Source organism: Phalangium opilio, unplaced genomic scaffold, assembly GCF_054372755.1.
Source record: "Phalangium opilio isolate 3A_F unplaced genomic scaffold, DU_Popi_V2 ptg000360l_1, whole genome shotgun sequence".
NCBI lineage: Eukaryota > Metazoa > Arthropoda > Arachnida > Opiliones > Phalangiidae > Phalangium > Phalangium opilio.
Window position 1 is genome coordinate 3237057 of NW_028324230.1, and position 13318 is coordinate 3250374.

Sequence of the window (13318 nt, forward strand, 5' to 3'; positions counted from 1 at the left end):
CCTATAGATATGAAAAAAGCAAACATATTTTCTTTTTGTTATTGTTTTAAAAAGATGAAGGTCAATTTGTCACACTTAATTTAAATTCGAATTATTATCTAGCACTCTCGGCAACGGCCATATCACGCTGAAAACACCGGTTCTCGTCGGATCACCGAAGTTAAGCAGCGTCGAGCGCAGTCAGTACTTGGGAGGGAGACCACTTAGGAACACTGCGCGCTGTTGGCTTTTTCACGTTTTTTTCCTCTTTTAAATTCCAATAGATATGAAAAAAGCCAACATATTTTCTTTTTGTTATTGTTTTAAAAAGATGAAGGTTAATTTGTCTCACTTAATTTAAATTCGAATTATTAAATAGCACTCTCGGCAACGGCCATATCACGCTGAAAACACCGGTTCTCGTCCGATCACCGAAGTTAAGCAGCGTCGAGCGCAGTCAGTACTTGGGAGGGAGACCACTTAGGAACACTGCGTGCCGTTGGCTTTTTCACTTTTTTTTTCTTTTAAATTCCTATAGATATGAAAAAAGCAAACATATTTTCTTTTTGTTATTGTTTTAAAAAGATGAAGGTCAATTTGTCTCACTTAATTTAAATTCGAATTATTATCTAGCACTCTTGGCAACGGCCATATCACGCTGAAAACACCGGTTCTCGTCGGATCACCGAAGTTAAGCAGCGTCGAGCGCAGTCAGTACTTGGGAGGGAGACCACTTAGGAACACTGCGTGCCGTTGGCTTTTTCACTTTTTTTTCCTCTTTTAAATTCCAATAGATATGAAAAAAGCAAACATATTTTCTTTTTGTTATTGTTTTAAAAAGATGAAGGTTAATTTGTCTCACTTAATTTAAATTCGAATTATTAAATAGCACTTTCGGAAAGGCCATATCACGCTGAAAACACCGGTTCTCGTCCGATCACCGAAGTTAAGCAGCGTCGAGCGCAGTCAGTACTTGGGAGGGAGACCACTTAGGAACACTGCGTGCCGTTGGCTTTTTCACTTTTTTTTCCTCATTTAAAATCCAATAGATATGAAAAAAGCAAACATATTTTCTTTTTGTTATTGTTTTAAAAAGATGATGGTTAATTTGTCTCACTTAATTTAAATTCGAATTATTATCTAGCACTCTCGGCAACTGCCATATCACGCTGAAAACACCGGTTCTCGTCGGATCACCGAAGTTAAGCAGCGTCGAGCGCAGTCAGTACTTGGGAGGGAGACCACTTAGGAACACTGCGCGCTGTTGGCTTTTTCACGTTTTTTTCCTCTTTTAAATTCCAATAGATATGAAAAAAGCCAACATATTTTCTTTTTGTTATTGTTTTAAAAAGATGAAGGTTAATTTGTCTCACTTAATTTAAATTCGAATTATTAAATAGCACTCTCGGCAACGGCCATATCACGCTGAAAACACCGGTTCTCGTCCGATCACTGAAGTTAAGCAGCGTCGAGCGCAGTCAGTACTTGGGAGGGAGACCACTTAGGAACACTGCGTGCCGTTGGCTTTTTCACTTTTTTTTTCTTTTAAATTCCTATAGATATGAAAAAAGCAAACATATTTTCTTTTTGTTACTGTTTTAAAAAGATGAAGGTCAATTTGTCTCACTTAATTTAAATTCGAATTATTATCTAGCACTCTTGGCAACGGCCATATCACGCTGAAAACACCGGTTCTCGTCGGATCACCGAAGTTAAGCAGCGTCGAGCGCAGTCAGTACTTGGGAGGGAGACCACTTAGGAACACTGCGTGCCGTTGGCTTTTTCACTTTTTTTTCCTCTTTTAAATTCCAATAGATATGAAAAAAGCAAACATATTTTCTTTTTGTTATTGTTTTAAAAAGATGAAGGTTAATTTGTCTCACTTAATTTAAATTCGAATTATTAAATAGCACTTTCGGAAAGGCCATATCACGCTGAAAACACCGGTTCTCGTCCGATCACCGAAGTTAAGCAGCGTCGAGCGCAGTCAGTACTTGGGAGGGAGACCACTTAGGAACACTGCGTGCCGTTGGCTTTTTCACTTTTTTTTCCTCATTTAAAATCCAATAGATATGAAAAAAGCAAACATATTTTCTTTTTGTTATTGTTTTAAAAAGATGATGGTTAATTTGTCTCACTTAATTTAAATTCGAATTATTATCTAGCACTCTCGGCAACTGCCATATCACGCTGAAAACACCGGTTCTCGTCCGATCACCGAAGTTAAGCAGCGTCGAGCGCAGTCAGTACTTCGAAACTCTGCGTGCCGTTGGCTTTTTCACTTTTATTTCCCCTTTTAAATTCCATGAGATATGAAAAAAGCAAACATATCTTCTTTTTCTTATTGATTTATAAAGATAAGGTTAATTAAATTCAAATTATTAAATAGCACTCTCGGCAACGGCCATATCATGCTGAAAACACCGGTTCTCGTCCGATCACCGAAGTTAAGCAGCGTCGAGCGCAGTCAGTACTTGGGAGCGAGACCACTTAAGAACACTGCGTGCCGTTGGCTTTTTCACTTTTTTTTCCTCTTTTAAATTTTAATAGATATGAAAAAAGCAAACACGTTTTCTTTTTGTTATTGTTTTAAAATGATGATGGTTAATTTGTCTCACTTAGTTTAAATTCGAATTATTATCTAGCACTCTCGGCAACTGCCATATCACGCTGAAAACACCGGTTCTCGTCCGATCACCGAAGTTAAGCAGCGTCGAACGCAGTCAGAACTTCTAAACTTTGCGTGCCGTTGGCTTTTTCACTTTTATTTCCTCTTTTAAATTCCATCAGATATGAAAAAAGCAAACATATCTTCTTTTTCTTATTGATTTTTAAAGATGAAGGTTAATTAAATTCAAATTATTAAATAGCACTCTCGGCAACGGCCATATCACGCTGAAAACACCGGTTCTCGTCCGATCACCGAAGTTAAGCAGCGTCGAGCGCAGTCAGTACTTGGGAGGGAGACCACTTAGGAACACTGCGTGCCGTTGGCTTTTTCACTTTTTTTCCTCTTTTAAATTCCAATAGATATGAAAAAAGCAAACATATTTTCTTTTTGTTATTGTTTTAAAAAGATGATGGTTAATTTGTCTCACTTAATTTAAATTCGAATTATTATCTAGCACTCTCGGCAACGGCCATATCACGCTGAAGACACCGGTTCTCGTCCGATCACCGAAGTTAAGCAGCGTCGAGCGCAGTCAGTACTTGGAAACTCTGCGTGCCGTTGGCTTTTTCACTTTTATTTCCTCTTTTAAATTCCATCAGATATGAAAAAGCAAACATATCTTCTTTTTGTTATTGTTTTATAAAGATGAAGGTTTTTAAATTCAAATTATTAAATAGCACTCTCGGCAACGGCCATATCACGCCCTCGATAGATGGAGCCTTACAAACGATGGGGCTCTAATTTGGCCGGGGCCATCTTGTTAAACTTTCATAAATAAAGTACAACATCATATGCTTATGAAAATCAATGTTATTGGATATAAGTTAAATGTAATTATCTATAATTAAGTACTTCTTTAAGGAATTAGAAATAGATCAACCCCAAATATATGACGGTAAAGCAAAAATAAAATTATTCAAATTTTAATTACATTGAGACTGAAGTGACAGATATTATAAAAAACGTCTTGGTTTAGACCAAGGCCGAAAAAACAAACGATATGTGTGAGGTTTATCATTTGACTGAAGTTTCAGATATTGCAATTGTTTTAGTTATTTTTATCCATTTAATCCTTAATCAATATTTAATTCAATCAACTGATTTTACTGATCCATTCCCTCTAAATTAATTGATAAAATTACATATCTACGCTTTTTCAAGAACAATTACATTTTCCGAAAACATTTTATCATGAAATTAATTATTTTGAAGGGATTTCGTGTCGACGATTACTAACTTGAAAGCATCTTGACGGGCATAGTTTTAGTTAAGGCTGGCATGACAAATTTTGAAGTTTGCACCAAAAAAGTTTAAATCTGTAGTAAGTTTCTGAGAAGACTGATGTTCAAGAAATTATGATAAATAACTTATTCCGGACTTGCCCGCCAACCTTAATAACCTAAAACTATAAAACATTCGTGTACATGATTGATTACGGTTGTGGCTTGACACTCGCTAGCGCCTGAAGGACCGATCACTCAGTGTAATCGGTGTTCATTTGTAAGTGAGTGGACCATTTTGGAAATTACATACAGATAATTAAAACACAGGGGTGATGCCACCATTGAGGTCTTCTCTCTCTCTTGCCTAGAAGCCCCGCTATAGGCAGTGAGAGTTGACTAGCCTCTTGCCTGTAGTGAACTTTGGCACAGTCTGGCAGTGACCCTTGGTGTGAGGGAGAATACCCCAATGGTGGCCTCGCCCCTGTGTGTTTTCCGAAATGGTCTTTATGCGTACTAAAATGATTACACGTAATACGTAACCGGTGTACAAGTAGCGCCAACATTGTAGAAATGACATTTCAAATGAAGACTGAATTATGACCAAGAAATTCTAAAGCACGGAGAGGGAAATTGCAGTGCAATCTTTTCTTCATAGAGGCGACAATAGAAATGTACTATTTCGATTGACGAAATTAAATGTATAAATTCATGCAACACCCTTGTTTGGCATCCCACTATTAAATATTTACTTTTCCTTTCGAATTATGTCAAAGTTCACATGCTCTTTTTAGAAAGTCAGTAGAATATTTCAAATATTCAATATTGACCCCTCAACACGTACTCCCTTCAAAATAATTAATTTCATGATAAAATGTTTTCGGAAAATGTAATTGTTCTTGAAAAAGCGTAGATATGTAATTTTTTCAATTAATTTAGAGGGAATGGATCAGTAAAATCAGTTGATTGAATTAAATATTGGTTAAGGATTAAATGGATAAAAATAACTAAAACAATTGCAATATCTGAAACTTCAGTCAAATGATAAACCTCACACATATCGTTTGTTTTTTCGGCCTTGGTCTAAACCAAGACGTTTTTTATAATTATTAAATAGCACTCTCGGCAACGGCCATATCACGCTGAAAACACCGGTTCACGTCCGATCACCGAAGTTAAGCAGCGTCGAGCGCATACAGTACTTGGGAATACTGCGTGCCGTTTGCTTTTTCACTTTTGTTTCCTCTTTTAAATTCCACCAGATATGAAAAAAGCAAACATATCTTCTTTTTTGTTATTGTTTTATAAAGATGAAAGTTAATTAAATTCAAATTATTAACTAGCACTCTCGGCAAGGGCCATATCACGCTGAATACACCGGTTCTCGTCCGATAACCGAAGTTAAGCAGCGTCGAGCGCAGTCACTACTTGGGAGGGAGACCACTTAGGAACACTGCGTGCCGTTGGCTTTTTCACTTTTTTTTTTTCTCTTTTAAATTCCAATAGATATGAAAAAAGCAAACATATTTTCTTTTTGTTATTGTTTTAAAAAGATGAAAGTTAATTTGTCTCACTTAATTTAAATTCGAATTATTAAATAGCACTCTCGGCAACGGCCATATCACGCTGAAAACACCGGTTCTCGTCCGATCACCGAAGTTAAGCAGCGTCGAGCGCAGTCAGTACTTGGGAGGGAGACCACTTAGGAACACTGCGTGCCGTTGGCTTTTTCACTTTTTTTTCCTCTTTTAAATTCCTATAGATATGAAAAAAGCAAACATATTTTCTTTTTGTTATTGTTTTAAAAAGATGAAGGTCAATTTGTCTCACTTAATTTAAATTCGAATTATTATCCAGCACTCTCGGCAACGGCCATATCACGCTGAAAACACCGGTTCTCGTCGGATCACGGAAGTTAAGCAGCGTCGAGCGCAGTCAGTACTTGGGAGGGAGACCACACTCTAAGAAATAGAGGTGTAAGTCTACACCTTTTTAACTCTTTTTGATGGTGCTAAATTCAACACCATTTCCAGTGTTGGTTTAAAACCCAAAGGGTGTTAAATCACAGTCTAAGAAAATGGAGTGTGCTTTAACACCTTTAAGATAAGTTTATATGGGCCGAAATTTGACACCGTTTCAGTTGTTGCATAACACCTTTAAGAGTGTCGCATAACACCTTTAAGAGTGTCGCATAACGACATTAAGGGTGTCGCATAACGACTTTAAGAGTGTCGTATAACACCATTCAGCGTGTCGCATAACACCATTCAGAGTATCGCATAACACCATTCAGAGTGTCGCATAACACCATTCTGAGCGGCGCATAACACTATTCAGGGTGTCGCATAACACCATTCAGAGTGTCGCATAACACCATTCAGAGTGTCGCATAACACCATTCAGAGTGTCGCATAACACCATTCAGAGTGTCGCATAACACCTTTAAGAGTGTCGCATAACACCTTTAAGAGTGTCGCATAAAACCTTTAAGAGTGTCCCATAAAACCTTTAAGAGTGTCCCATAAAACCTTTAAGAGTGTCCCATAAAACCTTTAAGAGTGTCGCATAACACCTTTAAGAGTGTCTCTTAACACCTTTAAGAGTGTCTCTAAACACCTTTCGGGGTGTCGCATAACACCTTTAAGACTTTCGCTTAACACCTCTCGGAGTGTTGCATAGCACCTTTAAGAGTGGGAGTTTTTTTAATAGGATAGTAGTAGAAATCATACTATACTGACGGAGAAAATACTATGGATAGCTACATTTTGACCACTCATGAGGCATAATTGAAATATCGAAAACTCGTATGGTTTTACTGTTTCATTGCTGTTTGAGCATTCGCTATTCCGCAGAATTATTAGCATTTAGTGCTATATTCATAGCAAGGTTTCACCTTGAGAGAACTTATTCCCCTGTTGGAAATTTCTCACGTGCAGAACTTCACCCCGTTAAGTAAGGGTATCTCTGGGATGAAGTGTGCAACTGCACATAAAGTTGGCCATTTGATCAACTTAAAATGCAGTGTAAAACTGCATGAAAAATCCGTAGAGTTTCCCGTATTAAACCATCTGAAAAACGGCAGAAAGTTTCCGATTTATACTAATGCAATGGAAATTATATTGGTTTTTGAGGCCATAATATTCAGGCAGTAGATTTAGACGTTCTTGTTAAATTTAATAATCTCTTTTCACTAAGAGTTTTTCAAGTAACAGAAACAAGTTTAACCTAATTTACTCTACAAAATTTTCAAAAACAAAACCCTTTTTTCTAAAAATAAAACATGTCAGAAAAGCAAGTGCTTCACAAGTTGTCCTGTCAACACTAGACTAGAGGTCTAAAAATGGTTTCTACATGGTTTAAACTTAAACATGATACCAGTAATAGTTTAAATTTAGTTGTATTATGGTTTATTTTTCTACAAAGCAAACGTGCTATAGAGAAAAATCTATCACGTTTACCAGTCCCTTTAGAGATTCAGCGTTCATTCCGCTACTATTGATATTACTTCAATAGTAATTACTTCATGCCTATTTCGAAATTTTTTTTCGGTACCCTTTAATTCGCCGAATGCGTCCGCAAGGGGCGCGCTTTAGAACCTATATTTCCCACGAAATTTGAAACGCAGCAAAACTTGGCGTGAATATCCATATAGTAGACGATGGTCATTCCCTTTTTCAAGGTCTGAGGGATGAGATTAGATAAAAGAACATCAAGAATTATTAGAATATTAGGGCATCGTTGAAACTTCTAAATTTAAAATAAGGAATTTAAGAATGAAAAAACCTTTTTATTCGTTTAATTTTTCTAGTAAGTTTTTTATTAGGAGTGTCGCCTAACACTAATAGGGGTGTCGCCTAACACTATTAGGAGTGTCGCCTAACACTAATAGGGGTGTCGCCTAACACTATAAAGAGTGTCGCCTAACACTATAAAGAGTGTCGCTTAACACTATTAAGAGTGTCGTCTAACACTATTAAGAGTGTCGTCTAACACTATTAAGAGTGTCGCCTAACACTATTAAGAGTGTTGCCTAACACTATTAAGAGTGTTGCCTAACACTATTAAGAGTGCCGCCTAACACTATTAGGAGTGTCGCCTAACACTAATAGGGGTGTCGCCTAACACTAATAGGGGTGTCGCCTAACACTATTAGGAGTGTCGCCTAACACTAATAGGGGTGTCGCCTAACACTATTAAGAGTGTCGCCTAACACTATTAAGAGTGTCGCTTAACACTATTAAGAGTGTCGTCTAACACTATTAAGAGTGACGTCTAACACTATTAAGAGTGTCGCCTAACACTATTAAGAGTGTTGCCTAACACTATTAAGAGTGTTGCCTAACACTATTAAGAGTGCCGCCTAACACTATTAGGAGTGTCGCCTAACACTATTAAGATTGTCGCTTAACACCGTTAAGAGTGTCGCTTAAAACCGTTAAGAGTGTCGCCTAACACCGTTAAGAGTGTCACCTTACACCGTTAAGAGTGTCGCCTAACACCGTTAAGAGTGTCGCCAAACACCTGTAAGAGTGCATAACACGTTTAGCAGTGTTTTATAATGGTACAATACCGCCTGATTACCAATTTCTTAGTTATTTTATTTAAAGGAAAAAATGTTCTTTCATGAATATCATCTTTAAATAAATGTTTAAAAAATAATATTCTACTCTAATATTCAAACAGTAATGGAAATGAAAGACCTTATTTATGAAACCAGCCATATTATAAATTTCCATGTTTAATTTCAAAGGGTGTTTTTAGAGTGTTGCTTTACACTGAATTTACACCTTAAATTGGCCACAAAAACTAAAGGTAATAAAACTCTTTTTTTGGGTGTTTTTACGGTGTAAAAAAAGAGTATTCTAAATTTACACCCTTTTAACACATTTTTAACACTTCGATTTCTTAGAGTGCACTTAGGAACACTGCGTGCCGTTGGCTTTTTCACTTTTTTTTCCTCTTTTAAAATCCAATAGATATGAAAAAAGCAAACATATTTTCTTTTTGTTATTGTTTTAAAAAGATGATGGTTAATTTGTCTCACTTAATTTAAATTCGAATTATTATCTAGCACTCTCGGCAACGGCCAGATTACGCTGAAAACACCGGTTCTCGCCGATCACCGAAGTTAAGCAGCGTCGAGCGCAGTCAGTACTTGGGAGGGAGACCACTTAGGAACACTGCGTGCCGTTGGCTTTTTCACTTTTTTTTCCTCTTTTAAATTCCTATAGATATGAAAAAAGCAAACATATTTTCTTTTTGTTATTGTATTAAAAAGATGAAGGTCAATTTGTCTCACTTAATTTAAATTCGAATTATTATCTAGCACTCTCGGCAACGGCTATATCAAGCTGATAACACCGGTTATCGTCCGATCACCGAAGTTAAGCAGCGTCGAGCGCAGTCAGTACTTGGAAACTCTGCGTGCCGTTGGCTTTTTCACTTTTGTTTCCTCTTTTAAATTCCATCAGATATGAAAAAAGCAAACATATCTTCTTTTTGTTATTGTTTTATAAAGATGAAGGTTAATTAAATTCAAATTATTAAATAGCACTCTCGGCAACGGCCATATCAAGCTGAAAACACCGGTTCTCGTCCGATCACCGAAGTTAAGAAGCGTCGAGCGCAGTCAGTACTTGGGAGGGAGACCATTTAGGAACACTGCGTGCCGTTGGCTTTTTCACTTTTTTTTCCTCTTTTAAATTCCAATAGATATGAAAAAAGCAAACATATTTTCTTTTTGTTATTGTTTTTAAAAGATGAAGGTTAATTTGTATCACTTAATTTAAATTCGAATTATTAAATAGCACTCTCGGCAACGGCCATATCACGCTGAAAACACCGGTTCTCGTCCGATCACCGAAGTTAAGCAGCGTCGAGCGCAGTCAGTACTTGGGAGGGAGACCACTTAGGAACACTGCGTGCCGTTGGCTTTTTCACTTTTTTTCCTCTTTTAAATTCCAATAGATATGAAAAAAGCAAACATATTTTCTTTTTGTTATTGTTTTAAAAAGATGATGGTTAATTTGTCTCACTTAATTTAAATTCGAATTATTATCTAGCACTCTCGGCAACGGCCATATCACGCTGAAAACACCGGTTCTCGTCCGATCACCGAAGTTAAGCAGCGTCGAGCGCAGTCAGTACTTGGAAACTTTGCGTGCCGTTGGCTTTTTCACTTTTATTTCCTCTTTTAAATTCCATGAGATATGAAAAAAGCAAACATATCTTCTTTTTCTTATTGATTTATAAAGATGAAGGTTAATTAAATTCGAATTATTAAATAGCACTCTCGGCAACGGCCATATCACGCTGAAAACACCGGTTCTCGTCCGATCACCGAAGTTGAGCAGCGTCGAGCGCAGTCAGTACTTGGGAGGGAGACCACTTAGGAACACTGCGTGCCGTTGGCTTTTTCACTTCTTTTTCCTCTTTTAAATTCCAATAGATATGAAAAAAGCAAACATATTTTCTTTTTGTTATTGTTTTAAAAAGATGAAGGTTAATTTGTCTCACTTAATTTAAATTCGAATTAGTATTAAATAGCACTCTCGGCAACGGCCATATCACGCTGAAAACACCGGTTCTCGTCCGATCACCGAAGTTGAGCAGCGTCGAGCGCAGTCAGTACTTGGGAGGGAGACTACTTAGGAACACTGCGTGCCGTTGGCTTTTTCACTTTTTTTTCCTCTTTTAAATTCCAATAGATATGAAAAAAGCAAACATATTTTCTTTTTGTTATTGTTTTAAAAAGATGATGGTTAATTTGTCTCACTTAATTTAAATTCGAATTATTATCTAGCACTCTCGGCAACGGCCATATCACGCTGAAAACACCGGTTCTCGTCCGATCCCCGAAGTTAAGCAGCGTCGAGCGCAATCAGTACTTGGAAACTCTGCGTGCCGTTGGCTTTCAAACTTTTATTTCCTCTTTTAAATTCCACCAGATATAAAAAAGCAAACATATCTTCTTTTTGTTATTGTTTTTTAAAGATGAAGGTTAATTAAATTCAAATTATTAAACAGCACTCTCGGCAACGGCCATACCACGCTGACAACACCGGTTCTCTTCCGATCACCGAAGTTAAGCAGCGTCGAGCGCAGTCAGTACTTGGAAACTCTGCGTGCCGTTGGCTTTTTCACTTTTATTTCCCCTTTTAAATTCCATGAGATATGAAAAAAGCAAACATATCTTCTTTTTCTTATTGATTTATAAAGATGAAGGTTAATTAAATTCAAATTATTAAATAGCACTCTCGGCAACGGCCATATCACGCTGAAAACACCGGTTCTCGTCCGATCACCGAAGTTAAGCAGCGTCGAGCGCAGTCAGTACTTGGGAGGGAGACCACTTAGGAACACTGCGTGCCGTTGGCTTTTTCACTTTTTTTTCCTCTTTTAAATTCCAATAGATTTGAAAAAAGGAAACATATTTTCTTTTTGTTATTGTTTTAAAAAGATGAAGGTTAATTTGTCTCACTTAATTTAAATTCGAATTATTATCTAGCACTCTCGGCAACGGCCATATCACGCTGAAAACACCGGTTCTCGTCCGATCACCGAAGTTAAGCAGCGTCGAGCGCAGTCAGTACTTGGAAACTTTGCGTGCCGTTGGCTTTTTCACTTTTATTTCCTCTTTTAAATTCCAGGAGATATGAAAAAAGCAAACATATCTTCTTTTTCTTATTGATTTATAAAGATGAAGGTTAATTAAATTCGAATTATAAAATAGCACTCTCGGCAACGGCCATATCACGCTGAAAACACCGGTTCTCGTCCGATCACCGAAGTTGAGCAGCGTCGAGCGCAGTCAGTACTTGGGAGGGAGACCACTTAGGAACACTGCGTGCCGTTGGCTTTTTCACTTCTTTTTCCTCTTTTAAATTCCAATAGATATGAAAAAAGCAAACATATTTTCTTTTTGTTATTGTTTTAAAAAGATGAAGGTTAATTTGTCTCACTTAATTTAAATTCGAATTAGTATTAAATAGCACTCTCGGCAACGGCCATATCACGCTGAAAACACCGGTTCTCGTCCGATCACCGAAGTTAAGCAGCGTCGAGCTCAGTCAGTACATGGGAGGGAGACCACTTAGGAACACTGCGTGCCGTTGGCTTTTTCACCTTTTTTTTCATCTTTTAAATTCCAATAGATGTGAAAAAAGCAAACATATTTTCTTTTTGTTATTGTTTCAAAAAGATGATGGTTAATTTGTCTCACTTAATTTAAATTCGAATTATTATCTAGCACTCTCGGCAACGGCCATATCACGCTGAAAACACCGGTTCTCGTCCGATCACCGAAGTTAAGCAGCGTCGAGCGCAGTCAGTACTTGGAAACTTTGCGTGCCGTTGGCTTTTTCACTTTTATTTCCTCTTTTAAATTCCATGAGATATGAAAAAAGCAAACATATCTTCTTTTTCTTATTGATTTATAAAGATGAAGGTTAATTAAATTCGAATTATTAAATAGCACTCTCGGCAACGGCCATATCACGCTGAAAACACCGGTTCTCGTCCGATCACCGAAGTTGAGCAGCGTCGAGCGCAGTCAGTACTTGGGAGGGAGACCACTTAGGAACACTGCGTGCCGTTGGCTTTTTCACTTTTTTTTCCTCTTTTAAATTCCAATAGATATGAAAAAAGCAAACATATTTTCATTTTGTTATTGTTTTAAAAAGATGAAGGTTAATTTGTCTCACTTAATTTAAATTCGAATTAGTATTAAATAGCACTCTCGGCAACAGCCATATCACGCTGAAAACACCGGTTCTCGTCCGATCACCGAAGTTAAGCAGCGTCGAGCGCAGTCAGTACTTGGGAGGGAGACCACTTAGGAACACTGCGTGCCGTTGGCTTTTTCACTTTTTTTCCTCTTTTAAATTCCAATAGATATGAAAAAATCAAACATATTTTCTTTTTGTTATTGTTTTAAAAAGATGATGGTTAATTTGTCTCACTTAATTTAAATTCGAATTATTATCTAGCACTCTCGGCAACGGCCATATCACGCTGAAAACACCGGTTCTCGTCCGATCACCGAAGTTAAGCAGCGTCGAGCGCAGTCAGTACTTGGAAACTTTGCGTGCCGTTGGCTTTTTCACTTTTATTTCCTCTTTTAAATTCCATGAGATATGAAAAAAGCAAACATATCTTCTTTTTCTTATTGATTTATAAAGATGAAGGTTAATTAAATTCGAATTATTAAATAGCACTCTCGGCAACGGCCATATCACGCTGAAAACACCGGTTCTCGTCCGAGCACCGAAGTTGAGCAGCGTCGAGCGCAGTCAGTATTTGGGAGGGAGACCACTTAGGAACACTGCGTGCCGTTGGCTTTTTCACTTCTTTTTCCTCTTTTAAATTCCAATAGATATGAAAAAAGCAAACATATTTTCTTTTTGTTATTGTTTTAAAAAGATGAAGGTTAATTTGTCTCACTTAATTT

The 13318-nt window shown here is 37.3% G+C and overlaps 12 non-coding genes and 20 pseudogenes across 12 annotated transcripts; all 32 read left to right on the forward strand.

Moving 5' to 3' along the window:
• The first annotated feature begins 109 nt into the window (after positions 1-109).
• On the forward strand, positions 110-228 carry LOC149600766 (5S ribosomal RNA; annotated as a pseudogene).
• Positions 229-365: 137 nt separating this feature from the next.
• LOC149600767 (5S ribosomal RNA) lies at positions 366-484 on the forward strand. The gene has a single exon (XR_016378986.1). It is a non-coding gene; the product is annotated as a 5S ribosomal RNA (ribosomal RNA).
• A 135-nt stretch (positions 485-619) lies between these two features.
• Positions 620-738, forward strand: LOC149600768 (5S ribosomal RNA). Its single transcript, XR_016378175.1, has one exon. It is a non-coding gene; the product is annotated as a 5S ribosomal RNA (ribosomal RNA).
• A 136-nt stretch (positions 739-874) lies between these two features.
• On the forward strand, positions 875-993 carry LOC149600769 (5S ribosomal RNA; annotated as a pseudogene).
• A 137-nt stretch (positions 994-1130) lies between these two features.
• On the forward strand, positions 1131-1249 carry LOC149600770 (5S ribosomal RNA; annotated as a pseudogene).
• A 137-nt stretch (positions 1250-1386) lies between these two features.
• LOC149600771 (5S ribosomal RNA) lies at positions 1387-1505 on the forward strand. Its single transcript, XR_016379183.1, has one exon. It is a non-coding gene; the product is annotated as a 5S ribosomal RNA (ribosomal RNA).
• A 135-nt stretch (positions 1506-1640) lies between these two features.
• Positions 1641-1759, forward strand: LOC149600772 (5S ribosomal RNA). The gene has a single exon (XR_016378176.1). It is a non-coding gene; the product is annotated as a 5S ribosomal RNA (ribosomal RNA).
• A 136-nt stretch (positions 1760-1895) lies between these two features.
• Positions 1896-2014, forward strand: LOC149600773 (5S ribosomal RNA; annotated as a pseudogene).
• A 137-nt stretch (positions 2015-2151) lies between these two features.
• On the forward strand, positions 2152-2254 carry LOC149600774 (5S ribosomal RNA; annotated as a pseudogene).
• Positions 2255-2375: 121 nt separating this feature from the next.
• Positions 2376-2494, forward strand: LOC149600775 (5S ribosomal RNA; annotated as a pseudogene).
• A 362-nt stretch (positions 2495-2856) lies between these two features.
• LOC149600776 (5S ribosomal RNA) lies at positions 2857-2975 on the forward strand. The gene has a single exon (XR_016378987.1). It is a non-coding gene; the product is annotated as a 5S ribosomal RNA (ribosomal RNA).
• A 136-nt stretch (positions 2976-3111) lies between these two features.
• On the forward strand, positions 3112-3214 carry LOC149600777 (5S ribosomal RNA; annotated as a pseudogene).
• Positions 3215-4994: 1780 nt separating this feature from the next.
• LOC149600778 (5S ribosomal RNA) lies at positions 4995-5097 on the forward strand (annotated as a pseudogene).
• Positions 5098-5220: 123 nt separating this feature from the next.
• Positions 5221-5339, forward strand: LOC149600779 (5S ribosomal RNA; annotated as a pseudogene).
• Positions 5340-5478: 139 nt separating this feature from the next.
• LOC149600780 (5S ribosomal RNA) lies at positions 5479-5597 on the forward strand. The gene has a single exon (XR_016378988.1). It is a non-coding gene; the product is annotated as a 5S ribosomal RNA (ribosomal RNA).
• Positions 5598-8948: 3351 nt separating this feature from the next.
• On the forward strand, positions 8949-9066 carry LOC149600781 (5S ribosomal RNA; annotated as a pseudogene).
• A 362-nt stretch (positions 9067-9428) lies between these two features.
• Positions 9429-9547, forward strand: LOC149600782 (5S ribosomal RNA; annotated as a pseudogene).
• Positions 9548-9684: 137 nt separating this feature from the next.
• LOC149600783 (5S ribosomal RNA) lies at positions 9685-9803 on the forward strand. The gene has a single exon (XR_016378990.1). It is a non-coding gene; the product is annotated as a 5S ribosomal RNA (ribosomal RNA).
• A 136-nt stretch (positions 9804-9939) lies between these two features.
• LOC149600784 (5S ribosomal RNA) lies at positions 9940-10042 on the forward strand (annotated as a pseudogene).
• A 122-nt stretch (positions 10043-10164) lies between these two features.
• On the forward strand, positions 10165-10283 carry LOC149600785 (5S ribosomal RNA). The gene has a single exon (XR_016378614.1). It is a non-coding gene; the product is annotated as a 5S ribosomal RNA (ribosomal RNA).
• A 140-nt stretch (positions 10284-10423) lies between these two features.
• LOC149600786 (5S ribosomal RNA) lies at positions 10424-10542 on the forward strand (annotated as a pseudogene).
• A 137-nt stretch (positions 10543-10679) lies between these two features.
• Positions 10680-10782, forward strand: LOC149600787 (5S ribosomal RNA; annotated as a pseudogene).
• Positions 10783-10903: 121 nt separating this feature from the next.
• LOC149600788 (5S ribosomal RNA) lies at positions 10904-11006 on the forward strand (annotated as a pseudogene).
• A 122-nt stretch (positions 11007-11128) lies between these two features.
• LOC149600789 (5S ribosomal RNA) lies at positions 11129-11247 on the forward strand. The gene has a single exon (XR_016378991.1). It is a non-coding gene; the product is annotated as a 5S ribosomal RNA (ribosomal RNA).
• A 137-nt stretch (positions 11248-11384) lies between these two features.
• On the forward strand, positions 11385-11487 carry LOC149600790 (5S ribosomal RNA; annotated as a pseudogene).
• A 122-nt stretch (positions 11488-11609) lies between these two features.
• On the forward strand, positions 11610-11728 carry LOC149600791 (5S ribosomal RNA). The gene has a single exon (XR_016378615.1). It is a non-coding gene; the product is annotated as a 5S ribosomal RNA (ribosomal RNA).
• Positions 11729-11868: 140 nt separating this feature from the next.
• On the forward strand, positions 11869-11987 carry LOC149600792 (5S ribosomal RNA; annotated as a pseudogene).
• Positions 11988-12125: 138 nt separating this feature from the next.
• LOC149600793 (5S ribosomal RNA) lies at positions 12126-12228 on the forward strand (annotated as a pseudogene).
• A 122-nt stretch (positions 12229-12350) lies between these two features.
• Positions 12351-12469, forward strand: LOC149600794 (5S ribosomal RNA). Its single transcript, XR_016378617.1, has one exon. It is a non-coding gene; the product is annotated as a 5S ribosomal RNA (ribosomal RNA).
• A 140-nt stretch (positions 12470-12609) lies between these two features.
• Positions 12610-12728, forward strand: LOC149600795 (5S ribosomal RNA). The gene has a single exon (XR_016378668.1). It is a non-coding gene; the product is annotated as a 5S ribosomal RNA (ribosomal RNA).
• Positions 12729-12864: 136 nt separating this feature from the next.
• Positions 12865-12967, forward strand: LOC149600796 (5S ribosomal RNA; annotated as a pseudogene).
• Positions 12968-13089: 122 nt separating this feature from the next.
• Positions 13090-13208, forward strand: LOC149600797 (5S ribosomal RNA; annotated as a pseudogene).
• The last annotated feature ends 110 nt before the right edge of the window (positions 13209-13318 follow it).